General features: G+C 42.6%; 1 long non-coding RNA gene across 1 annotated transcript; it reads left to right on the top strand.

The window, feature by feature from the left end:
- Positions 1–1,722: 1,722 nt before the first annotated feature.
- Positions 1,723–15,688, top strand: LOC139704596 (uncharacterized). Its single transcript, XR_011706471.1, has 4 exons — positions 1,723–2,096; positions 9,013–9,091; positions 9,818–9,967; positions 15,170–15,688. It is a non-coding gene; the product is annotated as an uncharacterized lncRNA (long non-coding RNA).
- The last annotated feature ends 229 nt before the right edge of the window (positions 15,689–15,917 follow it).

The following is a 15,917-nucleotide window of genomic DNA, read 5'->3' as shown; positions in this document are numbered from 1 at the left end:
TAATGAGAAGAGTAATAATAACAATAGTGTTCTCCCTTTGCACCTGTTAGCCTCTATCCCAGCCTTTACCACACAGGTGTGCCATTGCCTATTGTTTCTCTGCCCCTTTCCACTACCAGCCAATAGAACTTTCTGCAGTAATGGCAGTCTATATCCACTTGTGGCTGTTGAGCACATGAAGTGCATCTAGCGTAACTGAGGAACTAAATTTTTATTTTGATCGCCATATGTGACTAGTGGCTACCATATTGGACAATACATCTCTAGCATGTAAGTTCAGTAAGGGCAGAAAACACATGTGTCTTGTTTAGCATTGCATTCCCAGAAACTGCATGTTACCTGACACATGGTAGTTAATGCACAAATATTTGTTAAATGAATGATAGCTGCAATTTATTGCAACCCCACTTGTGTCAAGCACAACACTAGGATCTTGATAGAAGTCATTTTGTGTACTCCTCACCACAGCTCCTGAGGTAGATTTGAGAGAGAGTTTGCATAGAGGGCTGATATGTGGTGGATATCCCATAAGAGGTGATTATTATCATCCTGTGACTGGCCCCCACTTTTTTTTTTAATCTGTGCTTTCCCTGGGCTTACAGAACATTTTTTTGCCTGTCACCTACAGGGTTGTCTCATTGCATGCCCTACCTAGCTGGCTGACTCTCCAGTGTAGGTATTCTGTACCCACAACCAGATTGGCAGGTCCTTGGGGCAAGATCCATGGCATGCTTGGCTGCCCCTCAATTCAGCACTGGTTAGTGGTTAGTAATTGCCTCTAACTCTATCCCAGATGCTGTCTAATAGTGAGTAATTCTAGGCAGTCTCATTCTCTGGAATGCCCTCCCCTGACCCAACAAAATGTGCATTAAAATGAAGATTACTTGTGTCAACTGAAAACATTTTGAGGGTGATCTCCTTCCCAGGGGAAGAGAGCCATCCATCTTGGGCAAGGAAATAGAGTCCCATGAAAAGGCATACAAGATAGAGCCATAACCACCTCCTCTTTAGATCCCATTGTCCCCATGGGATGCAAAACTGTTCTAAAAAAAATGTTGTTGAGCTAGCATACTTGGTATCCTATGGATAGAAAAATATTGTTGGAATGAACTCAGATTTTTCTCTGATAAATTGATGGACTGAGCATAGCTAATTGTCTTCCTTCCCTGGGGTCAAGTGGAATAAGGTAAAACCCTAACAGGGAAATGCCACTGCAGGAGGGGACAAGAGCAGGGTGGGAAGCCATCTGAGACAGAGCCCCAAGGGGCATCAGTACTTGGGGGGGGGGGAGACTCCCCATGGATGAGAGGTCAGAGAAGCAGGTAGGCAACCAGAGAGGCAGGGACATCAACATCACAAAGAACTTTTCATAAAGGAAAGAATGGCCAACAGTGCTGCCTTGCCTCTGAGAGGTCACATAGGATGAGAGTTAAAGGCATTTGTTGGACTTGGCAACAAGAGTCACATCAGTGCCTTTAATGAGACTAACCTTGGGGACAGGGATGTAGGGCTCTTAAATTCTGCTTGAAAGACGTAGTGTTTTAAGGGGTGGAGATGGGAGTGGAGTGGGAAGTTCAGGAAGCATCAGAAGAGGGCACTAGAGAGCATTCCTGTAGAGGCCAAGGACATGGGGCTCAGAGGATGATCTGGGTGCAGGAGCTATCCCATTTGGCTAGAAATGCTATGCATTGTCTTTTATTTATTTAACAATCGTAGTAGCACTTAGTGTTCTGAGAAGTTTACAAGCAGTAACTTGATAAATCGGATTTTTGCAGTCTATAGAACTCTAGGTTGCTGAAATAGTTTTAAACTTCAGGGTACTTTGAGAAACAATAATGAAGGCAAGAAAACTGGAAAGGAGTTAGAAGCCATCTCTGCCACTTTTTCCTTCTTAATTGTTTTCTACAAAATGGTGCAAGTCATAGCTTTCTCAGGAGTTAGTAGGGGGAGCATGGGGAGCTTTGACCTCATTTCATGTTTATTTTGTATCTGAGACAGGTAACCAAGTGTCTTTTCTGCATTTATGCCTACAGTTGTGAAAATGCACAACATCACACTATCTTCAAGGCCACAAGATGGAGATGTTACTCTTTGGGGTACATATATTTGGGTGTAGATGTCTTGTTATTATCCTCAGGGTGTTCGTAGCACAATGTGTGTGCAGTTTGTATTTTATTCTGTGTTGTTGTATTGCTCTTGTTTTCCTAGAAGCTGCCCATTCTGTATCTGAGCCTGTAGTGTGTCATGAGGATGTGCCTGTGGGACATGTCCCAAGTTCTGTTTCAAAATTATGCCTCTCTTAGTCTCTTGTTCTGCTCTTCTCTCTTTCTGACATCGTGTCTGTCTCATTTGTGTTTTCTCTGTATCTTTCTATCTTTTCCACACATTCTTTACTTTGTCTTCCTCTACTTTCCTCTCTTACGATTCTGCTTAACAAGTCATAATATAGATCTTAGTTATTCTTAAGAAATTACTTTGTATTTCTTCTTTAAACCTTTGATGGATTTTAGTGAGACATTTTGTAATAGAGTTGATTACAATTGACAGGATTTCTTAGCCAAAAGCTTCTGTTACAAGATATTACACTTACAGAAAATTTGAAAGAGAAGGTATTGCATTCAAATGAGAAACAATAGGAGCTATGGCTTTAAGGGCAAAGGGTAGAACAAGGCTTGGCAGGGTGAAAGGAATCTGATTGTAGAACAGAAATGGCAGGCTGAGAGAAATTACACTGACAATATCAGAGGAGTAGAAAACATTATTCATTTTCTCCTTCTGCTTCTAGAAGAAAAATGATCAGACACCTGGGCAGGGGTTCAGGTAAAGCAAAGCGATCCTGTAACAACACTCAGCAGAAAGGAATGATGGCCAAAAAGAAAAAGAAAAAAAGAAATGCAATCATCCTATGGATGAAAAGGAAGCTGTAATGTAGATGCACAGAAGGCAGGGTGATTTAGTCGGAGGTTGTAGGAATGGCAGATTAGGATGGATTTGCACATGAGAAGCAGTTCAGAGAAGCAGCCCAGCCCTGCAGAGCAATTTCTGTGATGACGGGGAGATGTGTAATAGCTTGCTTTGCTTGACATGCAGACCAGGCTGAACTTGGACAAACCAGGCAGAAATGGTGCAGAGAGAAGCTTGCGAGTGGTGTAGGGGGCCAAGGGGAGCTCTTTTAAAAGCCCATGGGTCCTGTTAAAACCAAGTTAAACCTGGCTCAGTTGTTCATCAGTGGGTCTGTGTATCGCTGTGCTGTGTTGGGTTTACATTGTAAGGTTTCCTCCTGCCAACATGAAAGAGCTTGCCCCTATATAGTAACCCCTGGAGAGAAACTGACCCTTATGGCAGAGGGCTGTTGGGACTGATTCTTTGCTCTGAGGTTGACAGTGGCCTCTTAGATGCCAATTCCAGTGCCCTTTCTCTGCTGCTCCCTTACTTGATCTCTAAGCAAACATTAGACACCGTTAATCACTTCATTCTTCTTGAAGCAATTCCCCTCATTTCATAATTTTTTTTTTTTTTTAGTTTCCCTTCAACTTTCCTGGCCATTTCTTTTCTTCCCCCCCCCCCCACAAGAAATCCACTTCATCAGGTGTTCAGTGGCTGCTTACTGTGTGCTAGATTCTACAGCAGGAGCTGGGAATATAAAAGGGAGTAAACCATAGCCCGGGCTTTCAAGGAGCTCAAGTTCAAAGGAAACCCATCAGTTAAGGAGCACAATAGCGCATGAGTTCTGTAATCAGAGGGATGAGCAGGGTCAGATGGTAGCAGCGAGAGACCAACACAGGAGTGTGTCTGAGGGTCGGGGAGAGGGCGCACCTGTGCCCGGTGCTGGGCATCTGGCAGGAGACAGCACATGGAATAGAAAGTACGTGTTTCCAGGATCTGTAAGAATATTGCAAAACAGGAAAAGTGAGGCCAAGACAGTGGTTGAGAAGGCTGCCAAACAGAGAACTTGTACTGTGTTCTGTATGTGCCAGGTGTGAGGAGAAAACGAGTTCAATTTTGAACACGCTGAGTTTAAGGTTCCTATGAGATTTTCAGATAGGGATGCTCAGGTGCTGGGTGGTGTTTGTGACTGGAGCTCAGCCAAGAGTTTTTAATGGAGACAGAGATTGTTTTGAGTCATCAGTGTCTCATGGGTGGCTTATCTGTAGGAGGGGGTGAGATCACACAGGGAGAGGTTACACGATGGCGTTTTTTTTTTTTTTCAAAGTGCAGTCCTTGGGCCATCTCCATTAAAACCCCACAGGAGCTCTAAAGATGCACGGTCCTCAGACCAAAGCCCAAACCTGATTCGGGAATCTCTGGGAGTTGTACTTGGGGATCTGCATTTAAGTTTGCTCCCTAGCAGATCTATTTACACAGAGAACTTCAATAACCGCTGGTGTGGAGGGAGAAGGTAAGAGGCTGAGGGAAGAAACTTTCAAGGTGAAGACCCAGTGATTTAAGGGACTGTCCTTCTCCTCCCGGTCCTTGATGGCTGGCTCTGTCTAAGCTCTTTTTTCTTCCTCTTTGCTTGCTCTCTCTTGCAAGCTTATCTCTTTGTTGCTGAGACTGATCTTTGAATTGATTGAATGTTTTTTAGCTATGGTCCCACATTTCCAACTGCATTTTAGAAACACCTACCAACTGGAGCCCGTCTCCTCCCTAAGCTGTGTCTCTTGAAGAGCTGCATTCTTGCAGGGCTTCCCCGGCCACTGCACATCAGTGCCTACATCTCCCAATGGCTCTCACCATTCTCCCTTCTCCCCACTTCTTCTGCCAACTCCTGGCTCAGCCCCTCCTCAGCTCCTGTGTGGACTGCGGCACTACTCTAACCAGACAACCCTGACTCCAGTCTTTCTCCTTTAATCCAAAAGTCATTTTTGATTAAAAAAAAAAAGTCTTGCTGAACCATTGCACACCATTGCTCAGAAGTGTTCCATCGCAGTATTGCCTGCACAGTAAACATTAATCCCCTTAACCTAACACTCAAATCCCATCACCATCTGCCCCAATCTGGGTTCCCACTCTTGCCCCTCCTGTGTACAACACAGCAATGGTTGTACCTTTTGTGTCTGTAAATACCATCCTTTTTGCCCAGTGCCCTGAACTTCTCTATCCTCTCTGAGCTTCCAGACCCAGATCATAAGCTAGTTCCTTCAGAAAGCCTTTCTAATTCCCCCATCTGCTTCCCCAGGAGTAAATTACATTTTAGGTCCATTTATTCTGCATATGTCTTTTAATTTCTTTTGTATTAACATATATTAATTATACATAATAACAGATTCACAGTGGTATTTCCATACAGCATGCATCTATTATATCCATCCACCTTCCCTCCATCCCTCACTCCTGAACCTTGCTCAGTCCCTAGTAATTATTAGTCTACTTCTAGATCTATCTATCTATATCTATATGTCTATCTATATCTAAATATCTTTATCTATATCTATATATCTATCTGTCCATATCTATAGATGGATAGATAGATACACACACACTTTCCACATATGAGACAGAACATGTGACACCTGTGTCTGGCTTATTTCACTTGGCACAATGTCCTCCAGTTCATTCATTTGGTGCAAATGACAGGATTTCAATCTTCCTCATGACTGAATAATACTCTATTATGTGACATACCATATTTTCTTTATCCATTCATCTATTAACTGGTGCCTATCCTGATTCCATATCTTAGCCATTGTGAATAGTACCTCAGTAAACATGGACATGCAGGTACCTCTTTTATATGCTCACTTCATTTCCAATGAATGTATGGAGTGAGATAGCTAGATCATATGAAAGTTCTATTTTTATTTATTTATATTTTTGGACTGGGGATTGAACTCAGGAGTACTCAACCACTGAGCCACATCCCCAGCCCTATTTTGTATTTTTATTTAGAGACAGGTCTCACTGAGTTGCCTAGTACTTTGTTATTGCTGAGGCTGGCTTTGAACTCATGGTTCTCCTGCCTCAGCCTCCCGAGCCACTGAGATTATAGGCATGTGCCACCGTACCTGGCTACTTTTAATTTTCTGAGGAACCTCAATACTATTTTCCATAGAGGCTGCACTGATTTACATTCCCACCAACAGTATCTAAGGTTTCCTTTCTCTCCATAACTTTGCTGGCATTTTAAAAAATAATAGCTATTTTAACAGGGGTGAGATAGTATTTTATTGTAGTTTTGATTTGCATTTCCCTAAAGGCTAATGAATTTTTTTATGTATATATTAGCCACTTGTATGTTTTCTTTGGATAAATTTCTATTCAGATCACTTGCTCATTTTTAAATTGTTTTGCTTATTTTTTGTTATTAGGTTTCTGAGTTCTTTATGTATCACAGATACTAACTCTGTCAGATTCAGATGAATAGCTAATAAACTACACACCCCGCCCATCTAGTATTGGAGTCCTTGGTTTTGTTTCTTAATGTCTTACCTTTCCCTCTGTTATGGTTTAGATCTTAAATATCCCCCAAAAGCTTCTTTCTTGAAATCTTGGTCTTCAACTGATGGTGCTTTTGGGAAGAGGTGGGAACTCTAGGAGATGGGACCTCGATGGGACCTAGTGGAGAAAGTAGTCACCAGGGTGTGCCTTTGATAGGTGCATTTCATCCCCAGCCCCTGGTGTCCTTCCCCCCACATCTCTCTGCTTCCTGGCCACCATGGAGAGAGCAGCTCTGCTGCACTGTCTGCTCCCCACCATGATGTTCTGCCTCCCCAAAGGCCCAAAGCAATGGAGTCAGTTAACTATGACTGACACCTCTGAAATCATGAAACCAAATAAATCTTTTCTCCTTTAAGTCAATTTTCTTAGTATTCTGTCACAGTGATGGAAAACTGACTAGCACACCCTCTAAGAGAGCAATGGGTAAAGGATGGAACATCAAGAAATTTTGATCCAACTCTTGATTCTATCATTTCTAACTGGATGATAGATGTAATTATTCAGCTTCTCTGCACCTCGGCTCTCTCAAGCTGCGAAGTGGGCTAACCATGTGTACGTTGCCAGTAGAAATTACACCTGAGAAAAGATGGGACATAAAATACACAAAGGCATTTCCAGCAAGGGGAACAATGTAGGGGCAGACACGAAGGATGTACTTAATCCGTCATAGAACTCAGATTTTATGGGCAGCCATGTGCCTGCCCTAGAGGGTGAATTCTGTTTTGTTGTTCTTCTTCTTTTTTAGTTATACACGACAGTAGAATATATTTTGACATACATACATGGAGTATAACTTCCCATTCTTGTGGTTGTACATGGTGTGGAATTTCACTGGTCGTGTATTCATACATGAACATAGGAAAGTTATGTCCGATTCATTCTACTGTTTCCTATTCCCATCCCCCTCCTTTCCCTTAATTCTCCTTTGTCTAATCCAATAAACTTCTATTCTCTCCCCCAAGCCCACCCTTTGTGTGTTAGCATCTGCATATCAGAAAGAACATTCAGCCTTTGGATTTGGGGGATTGGCTTATTTCACTTAGCATGATATTCTCCAGTTCCATCCATTTACTGGCAAATGCCATCATTTCATTTTTCTTTATGGCTGAGTTACATTTCATTGTGTATATATGCCACATTTTCTTTATCCATTCAACTGTTGAAGGGCACCTACAGTGGTCCCATAGCTTAGCTATTGTGAATTGAGCTACTATAAACATTGATGTGGCCATGTCACTATAGTATGCTGATTTTAAGTTCTTTGCGTATATGCCAAGGAGTGGGATAACTGGGTCAAATGGTGGTTCCATTCATTCTAAGTTTTCTGAGGAATCTCCATACTGCTTTCCAGAGTGGTTGCACCAATTTGCAGTCCCACCAGCAATGTAGGAATGTACTCTTTTCCCCAGATCCTCATCAACATTTATTGCTGCTTGTATTCTTGATAATTGCCATTCTGATTGGAGTGAGATGGAATCTCAAGGTAGTTTTGATTTGCATTTCTCTAATTGCTAGAGATGCTGAACATTTTTTCTTATATTTGTTAATCAATTGTATTTCTTCTTCTGTGAAGTGTCTATTCAGTTCCTTAGCCCATTTATTGATTGGGTTTTTGTTTGGTTTGGTTTGGTTGTTAAGTTTTTGAGTTCTTTTTATATCCTGGAGGTTAATGCTCTATCTGGGGTGCAGGTGGCAAAGATTTTCTCTCATACTGTAGGTTCTCTGTTCATGGTCCAGAAGGTGATTGATTGGTCAAAGTCAATTGTGGCAAATCAATCATGTTTCCAGTGGTAGCCACGTGGTAGTCAGTTCTAGCCAATGAGATAAAAGGTAAAATTGGGGGCTTCCTAGAAAGTGCTTCCTTCCTGATAAAGCAATATTCCAAAGATCTTTTCCAAAATAGTCCACCTGTCTTCTGTCTCCTGCTCCATCAGCCATACCCAGGTAGAATGGGATGGATGTTTTGAATTATTTCTGGAGGTCAAGGAAGTCAGAGTATCATCTTGGAGGGGAGAAGGGGAAGCAACCTCGAACCACTAGTCACCAGTCTTAATAAGCAAGAGAAGAGAGCCTTCATTAAGACAACTGTCTTAGAACATCTTATTACTTGCAGCTAACAGCATCTTAATGAATTTAAGGAAGGATTCAATTTTGTGGTTTCCTGATAGTGTTTTATCATAGTTCATGTGTAGATATTAAAAAAAAAAAAGAAAGAAAAAAAGAAGTATATTACTGCAGCCTCAAAATGTAATTAACAAAGACAATAACAAAAGATCTTTTGTCAAAAATTCTGAGAATTTTTGCTGTGTATATGAACTGAATTTGAATTTTTAAGGAATTTCTTTTGGAATAGGCAACATCTTCAGCTTGCATTTCATTTGCCCTGGATGATACTCTTAATCAACACCCAGAGGCTGCTAATTTGCTTATGTTTCCTTCAGGAGATGTACACTGTATGGATGATGTGAGCTAGTTTGTCTGGTTGAATTGGATGTTAAATAGAAGGCAAAGCAACAACAAAAAGTTGTTCTTGAATTTCCTTGTGTTCTTTTGGCCTTATTCCGTCGATTCTAGATTTTTGAACATGAAGTCCTGTGTTAACTAACCTCTCTGGAGCAAGGAGATGAGCAGCCTTGAGGGGTGAGATTGGCTGGTAAGTAACAGGATGGATCCCCTGGGCACCTGAGTCCAAGCACTGGGAGAAGTCAGGGAAATGACCTGGGGATGACCAGGGAGAGCACATGCCAGAAACTTAGGACCAGTGGAGTATTAGGTGTGAGACCTGCCCACTCTATTTAGTTTTGCAACCTGTCCTCCCACCCTGCTACCCTCCCCAAGTCCTTTTACTTGGCTTCTTAATCTTTTTTGTTCTGTGGACTTCTTTGGCCATTTTGAGACCTCTAGGAACCCTTTCTCCAAATAACTGTTTTTCAATTCATTAAATAAAACACAAATTGTTACAAAAATACTATTGAAATATAGTTACAAAATATGCTTCTCTATTGATACATTAAATAACAAGATCTAACCATAGGTAGAATAGCTACAAAGTAGCGAAGAGTATAAAAAAAATAGTTCAAGAGATCTGCCCCAGGCAGCTCTCAATAAGATACAAAATATCTGATTTCAATTTGTCACAAAGTCACAGGTACTGCTATGATGGCCCTGGTTTGTCCCTGATGGTCAGATTGGAAGATTTAAGATTAATGAAAATAAAGGTGTCATTCTCTTCCCCATCAGTTTACAGATCTCCTGACTTCTATCTACAAACCCTGCCCATATCCCATTTTGCTAGTCTGGCAGAATATTTGTCTTCTTCTGATACTGTACAGTATTATTTTTAATGTTTATTTTTTTGTTGCCTTATTCTCCCTATTAGATGCAAATTCCACAACATCTTTGGCTGCTGTGTTCACTGATGAATGCTGACTATCAAGAACAGTGCTTGGCGCTTAGTGCAGTCTCTGTAGAAACCGGTCATGTGACCATGGCCAAACTGCACAGGCCTCTGAGAACAGGCAGGAGCAAGGTGTGTTCTTGCCTTCTCTGTTATTTCCCTTTCTCTTCTCTTACTTCTGTTTCCTATCCTTTTCTTTTACCTTTATACACACACTCTCTCCTTTTCTTTCTCTTTTATTATCCTTTCTTAATTTCTCTCTCATTTAAAAGATTCATTCAACAAGGATTTAATGAGAATGCAGTTGTGACAAGACAGACCCAGACCTTGGGCTCCAAGAGCTTGTCACCCACCAGGCAGATGCTCAGGATGTGACCTTTGAGTTAGTCTGACCCAGTTCAGGGTCTGACCATTGGCAAATGTCTTAACCTCTCTTACTCAGGGTTGGAGACCCCCACACACACCCACACACCATTACATCATTAATTCAGTCATTAATTAGTCATTAGGGGACTTGCTGAATGCCTGGTGCTGTTCTCTGTATTTGTGGTCGGGTGGGGAAGGAGACATGTAAACACAGTTAAAACACACAGTGATGTGTGTGATGCTCTGATGGACCAAGGAGCTAGTGTAACAGGAAGATAGCTTGAAATCTATCCTGAGCCCCACAGGATTCAGTCTTAGCATACTGCCATCGTCATGAAGGACTATCCACAAACTCCAAGTAGCTTCAAGTAAGTTCTGTTAGCTTTTGCATTTCTGAAACAACACTAAGGGGATCCTAGTGTGTGATAAGAATTACAAAATCTCCTTTTATCCCCACCCTTCCCCCCAGGTAGCCTGGAGCTTCATTGTGTGTGACTTGACTTCAACTTTCCACCTTCCTTTTGAGGGGTGGAGGAAGTGGTCAGGGCAGAAATGTCGGGTTGGTGATTTTAGGCATCTCTTTGGTGAACAGTGGAGAAGAGAGTGGTGTGGCCAATCTCTCCCACCAATTTTCCCCAGATACAGGAGCAGGATGGGGGGGGGGCCTCCTAAAGGAAGGGACATGAAAGCCAAACCCTGGAAGGGGAAGGATGGGGAGTGCTCCTAGCACTGTGTAGGTCTGCAGAATGAGATCCTGGCCCCTGCCTGAGGGAATTTCAGTTGGCCTAGAGCACATGGGGATGACTGGCAAGCTGGTGAGAGAGGATGGGAGCAGGTGGAAGGGAGGGAGGTCAGAGAGGTAAGTGGGGCCATGTCAGGCAAGGTCTCCTAAACATCACCCAAGAGTTGGGATTCTCCCAGTGATAATGGGAAGTGAAGTGATGAGAACAGACGCGGATGTTCGACAGCCCTTATTGACTATGGCGAGGCCCACAATGATTAGGCGGTCAAGAGTGAGGGAGACCCGGGCCATGGTGACAGTGGCAATGAATAGAGAGCAACAGTTGCAGGAGACACTCCACAGTTGTAATCGATATGACTTACTGAATGACAATGTGGGGGCAGGGAGACCCCCTTAAAATAGACACACTGAAATCCTAACCCCCAGCCTTGGCAAATGTGACCTTTTAGAAATAAGATCATTGCAGATGACCTTTTAAGGAGACGCCCAGGTGGAGACAGAAACCATGTGAGCTTGAAAGATCAAGGTGATACATCTAGAGACCAAGAAATGCCAGAGATCACCAGCAACCACCAAAAGCCAGGAACAGGCTAGGAAAGATTCTGCACGGGGTTCAGAGGTCATATGGCCCTGAAGACACCTGGATCTTGGATTTTTAGTTTCCAGAACTGTGAAAGAATAAATTACTGTTGCTTAAACCACCAAGTTTGTGGTGCTTTGTTACAGCAGCCCTAAGAAGCTAGAGCAGTGGAGAGCTTAGCCATATCCATGTGCTAAGCACTCAGGCTCTTAGGAACTTTTACTCTTATAGGCATTATAGAGCTGAAAAATACAAATGCAAAATTCAACAGGAAAACAGAAATTGGTGAACAAATGCCTCCGGATCAGTAAGGACTGTTGGAATTCGTGATCCTTACTCCATGGGGTTGGCAGGTGGTTGATGAGGTGACAGGTGTAAGACTGTTTTGTATAAAGAAGTTTCTCTAGGTATGTTGAAGTTTTGTCTTCATTTTAGTTAAGTAAAAGCATAAGGGCATATGCTGGAGTTGTTCATTTGAGTAGTTACCACCCAAAGAACTGGCTGCAAAGTTTGTGGAACCCAATGCAAAACAAAAACCCAGGGCCCCCTTTTCAGGAAGTATCCACAGGAAATTGGTGCAAAATCCAAGTTTGCATCCCCAGATGCAAAATTCTCAGATCTTCAAGTCCTTTATGTAAAATGGAGTATTTTCATATAACCTGTGCAATACTCCCATATACTTTGTCATCTCTAGATTGCTTAAAATACCTAATACAATGTTGTGCTATGTAAATGATTGTTACACTGTATTGTTTAGAGAATAAATGACAAGAAAAAAGGCTATGCATGCTCAGTACAGAGGTAACTTTAAAAAAATTTTTTTTGGATCCATAGATTGTTAAATCCATGGATGCGGAAACTGTAGGCAGAAAGCTTCAAGGACACAGGCACACATTCAAAGACAGTGAATGAGTGCACATGTCATATCACCTATGCCTACCCAAGTGTCCCCAGAGACCAAGGGTGCAGGTGCAGAATTGGTGTTAATGCCCTAGAAACTTGGCCCAGTTTTTTGGCTTGCTACGGAGCTACAAACTACATGTGCCCAAACCTGAGGACAATAGGGGTGGAACCACTCCTGGATTTGAGATATAAACCTAATGACAATGTGGGGACAATGTGTCTTCAAAGTAGGGTTCAAGGATCCTCTTGCCCCAGATTATTCAAGGTGAATTTCAAGGTCATGACAGCAAAACATTAAACCAAGTGTCCTCCTTCTAGATATGGAGCCCTTGGCCACTACACTCAGGAAGCCACCCTGCCACTCACTATCGTACTTAGGAGGGAGCTGGACTGCTGTGTGGGGAAGGACCGAACCCTACCCACAGCACCATCAGGACTGGATGTGGGAAGAGGAAGAGGAAAGGCAAGGAGGAAGGGCATAGGGCTGGGAAGGGAGAACGAACTGTCACCTCAAATGACCACGCCCACGATATGGCCCTGCCCAGACAGTGGACAGATGTTTGACAATACGAACACAAAATAGGGTTAGACAATGAGGCTGGTATTTGAACCTGTTTCCGTAAGCTGTGGAGGAGCACTGAATGGGTTTGAGCAGGAATCCAAGTGGGTAAAGACTCAGAACTGGAAAGGAAGTATCGGGAAACAAAAGCTATAAGGTTTTGCATCCAAATACCCACCTTGGAAATCATGATCAAAGCAAAGTATAACCCCTTTCTCTGGTTCTGTGTGTGACCCCACTGACTTGCTAAGCAGGGTCTTTGGTGTGATGGAGTGGCATCCCTCTTTGGCTTAACACGCACAGACAAACACATTCACCTTCTTGTTCTCTTTGTAATAACCTGAGAAATTATAGAAAATACCTATATTTTCAGTACCTTTAATTTCTTTACTAGTGAAATATTTGACCTAATGGCTGGGATTTGATGGTCTTTTTAGTATGGTCTCAAATCACTGTATCCTATAGGCATATTTTTTTTTCCCTAGGGTATTTTTAGGTCTGTACATGGAGTTCTGGGTTAATTCCTCCATCGACCCACACTGAGCCCTAACTGCAGCTCTGTGATCTGAGCAGCATGGTTGGTTAGACCATGGATGAAATGCAAATTCATGGTGCCTATGTGCCAATTTTCCTCTGCACCCTATTGCATACATATCTCCCTACAACGGTTTTACTTACCCTACAGACCTGTCACCACGGGGCGAATATTCCACCCCAAACTGCTGCAACAAGATCTTAGCTTAACTACATTATTTTCCTCAGCCATAAAGTTGGTGGAGTTTTAGTTCAAATTATGCTATGTGCATGTATAAATATATCATGATGCATTTCAATTTTATATATAACTGTAACATACCAATTAAAAAGTAAGTAAATAGAAGGAGGACCAATAGAATAGAGGAAGTAGATAAGGAGGAGGGAGGAGAGGAGGGAAAGGGATGGCGCTGGGGATTGAAATAGAGAAAACTATGTCAAATGCATTATGAATACATCAAAATGAACCCCACTATTATGCATGACTACAAAGCACTAAAAATAAAAAAATAAACTAAAAATAAATGCATGCAGGGAGCATAAGGATCTTTTGGGTTTCAGGTTTGACTGTTACAAGTATTATTATGATTTTTGAAACTGGAATAATCCAAGTCCTACTAATTTCTTTTAATTCCCCTTTCTTTCACTTCCCGACTATTTCCTTTTTCTCCTTTATCCTACCTTTAAAGCAAGAAGAGCTGAAATTTTCTAGAAAGTTTCTACTTCCAACAGAACAACAAAACCTACATAGTTTGAGCCATTAGTTAGGGACAATGGACAAAAGGACAGTGTTCAAAAGGGATCATGGCCAGGTGCGGTGGCATGTGCCTACAATCCAGTAGCTCAGGAGGCTGAGGCAGGAGGATGGTGAGTTCAAGGCCAGCTTCAGCAACTCAGCAAGGCCCTAAGCAACTCAGCAAGACCCAGTCTCTAAATAAAATACAAAAAAAAAAAAATGGGCTGGGGGTGTGGCTCAGTGGTTAAATGCCCCCTGGATCAATCCCTGGTACAAAAAAAAAAAAAAAAAAGAAAGAAAAGAAAAATGGTTCTTAAACTCTTGGCCAAAAGAAATCACGTTTGCACTGTGGTCAAACTAAATGAAATTACACAGTAAAAAATGAAAATATGAATGTCAGGTGACTTTTTTCTTATTCCCATGTATTCACCCTGATATCTAAGTTAGTTGTCTAGACTCCAAATTAAATTTGTATGAATTAATGGATATTAAGGAATTGCGTGACAAGCAGCTGCACAATTGATCACTATACATTCTGGATTTTGTATCTGGTTGTCCATTAAAAACAAACAAACAAACAAACAAGAAGCATTGTTATAGTTTCTGTCTAGAACAGCATAGGCCTTGGCCTCAGTTAAGTAGCCCAAGCAGTAGTAGCAGATCAACGTTAACCATGGCTAACACATGGTTTCTTGCTTTCAGAACAGTCCAGAGGGGGTGTTTGGCAGGTGGCCTTCTGTGCAGTGAGTCCCACCTGTGGGTGAGACCTTGAAGTCCCACCTGTGAGTGGGACCTTGAAGTGGGACCTTCACCTCTAGCTGGCAGATCAGAGGAAGGAATGGAGGCTCCCCAGTGGGCAGTTTTCATGGGCTGGTTTCAGGAGTGGTGTCCTATCTTCTGTCCACACTCCACAGGCAACACTCGGTGATGTGATCTCATCTGACAAAGGGGCTGGGGACTGATCAACTGTGATACAACACCTGAAAATAATGTGCTTGCATGGTGGCCCGTACGGGGAACCCCGGGACACTCGGGGGTAAGTGACAAAAAAAAGCTGCCCGTCCATAGATAGGACGGGAACAAATCTGCTCGTCCCTAGGCAGATAAGGCAAGAGGAAAAATGGCCATTTCAAGAAAATGGAGAAGATTGATACAGTATGTTTCTGTCTTGTTTTGTCTCAGTGTATTGTATTGTCTTTATGATGAAAATATGGAAGGGGTAAAAAGTAAATTACTAATGGAAGGAGGCACCCCAGTGGAATCAAGAATAGTTAGGGCATGTGTTGATGGAAGCCCAGGAACTCTAGTCAGAAAGAAAAAGAAAGTTCAGAAGAAGGATTATCAGGAAAAAAGTTGCAGCAAAAGGCTATTACTAAATACCTTTCATTACCGGAGGCTGCGTGAAGCAGAGAGGCGGCTACAGAGTGTGCAAGCCGGTCACAGCGCAGCAAGGATTTTCCAAGAGGCGGCGGCGACTGGCCCTTCCCCACCTCCTGGCCGGGGAGCTGGCTCTTCCACTGCCGCGAGCCCAAATCTAGACCTAACCTGGAGGCACAGTCTCGCAGGCTCTTGCTCCCTGTGCCCAGTAGCAGTTTGAGTCCGGGACACTCCCCAGGGCCATCTGGGGCTGTCCAGGCACTACAGCCAGCAGAAGACGCTACT

This window comes from Marmota flaviventris, chromosome 1 (assembly GCF_047511675.1).
Source record: "Marmota flaviventris isolate mMarFla1 chromosome 1, mMarFla1.hap1, whole genome shotgun sequence".
Taxonomy (NCBI): domain Eukaryota; kingdom Metazoa; phylum Chordata; class Mammalia; order Rodentia; family Sciuridae; genus Marmota; species Marmota flaviventris.
The sequence above is the reverse complement of the archived record's forward strand: the minus strand, read 5'-3'. Positions and strand labels throughout refer to the sequence as shown.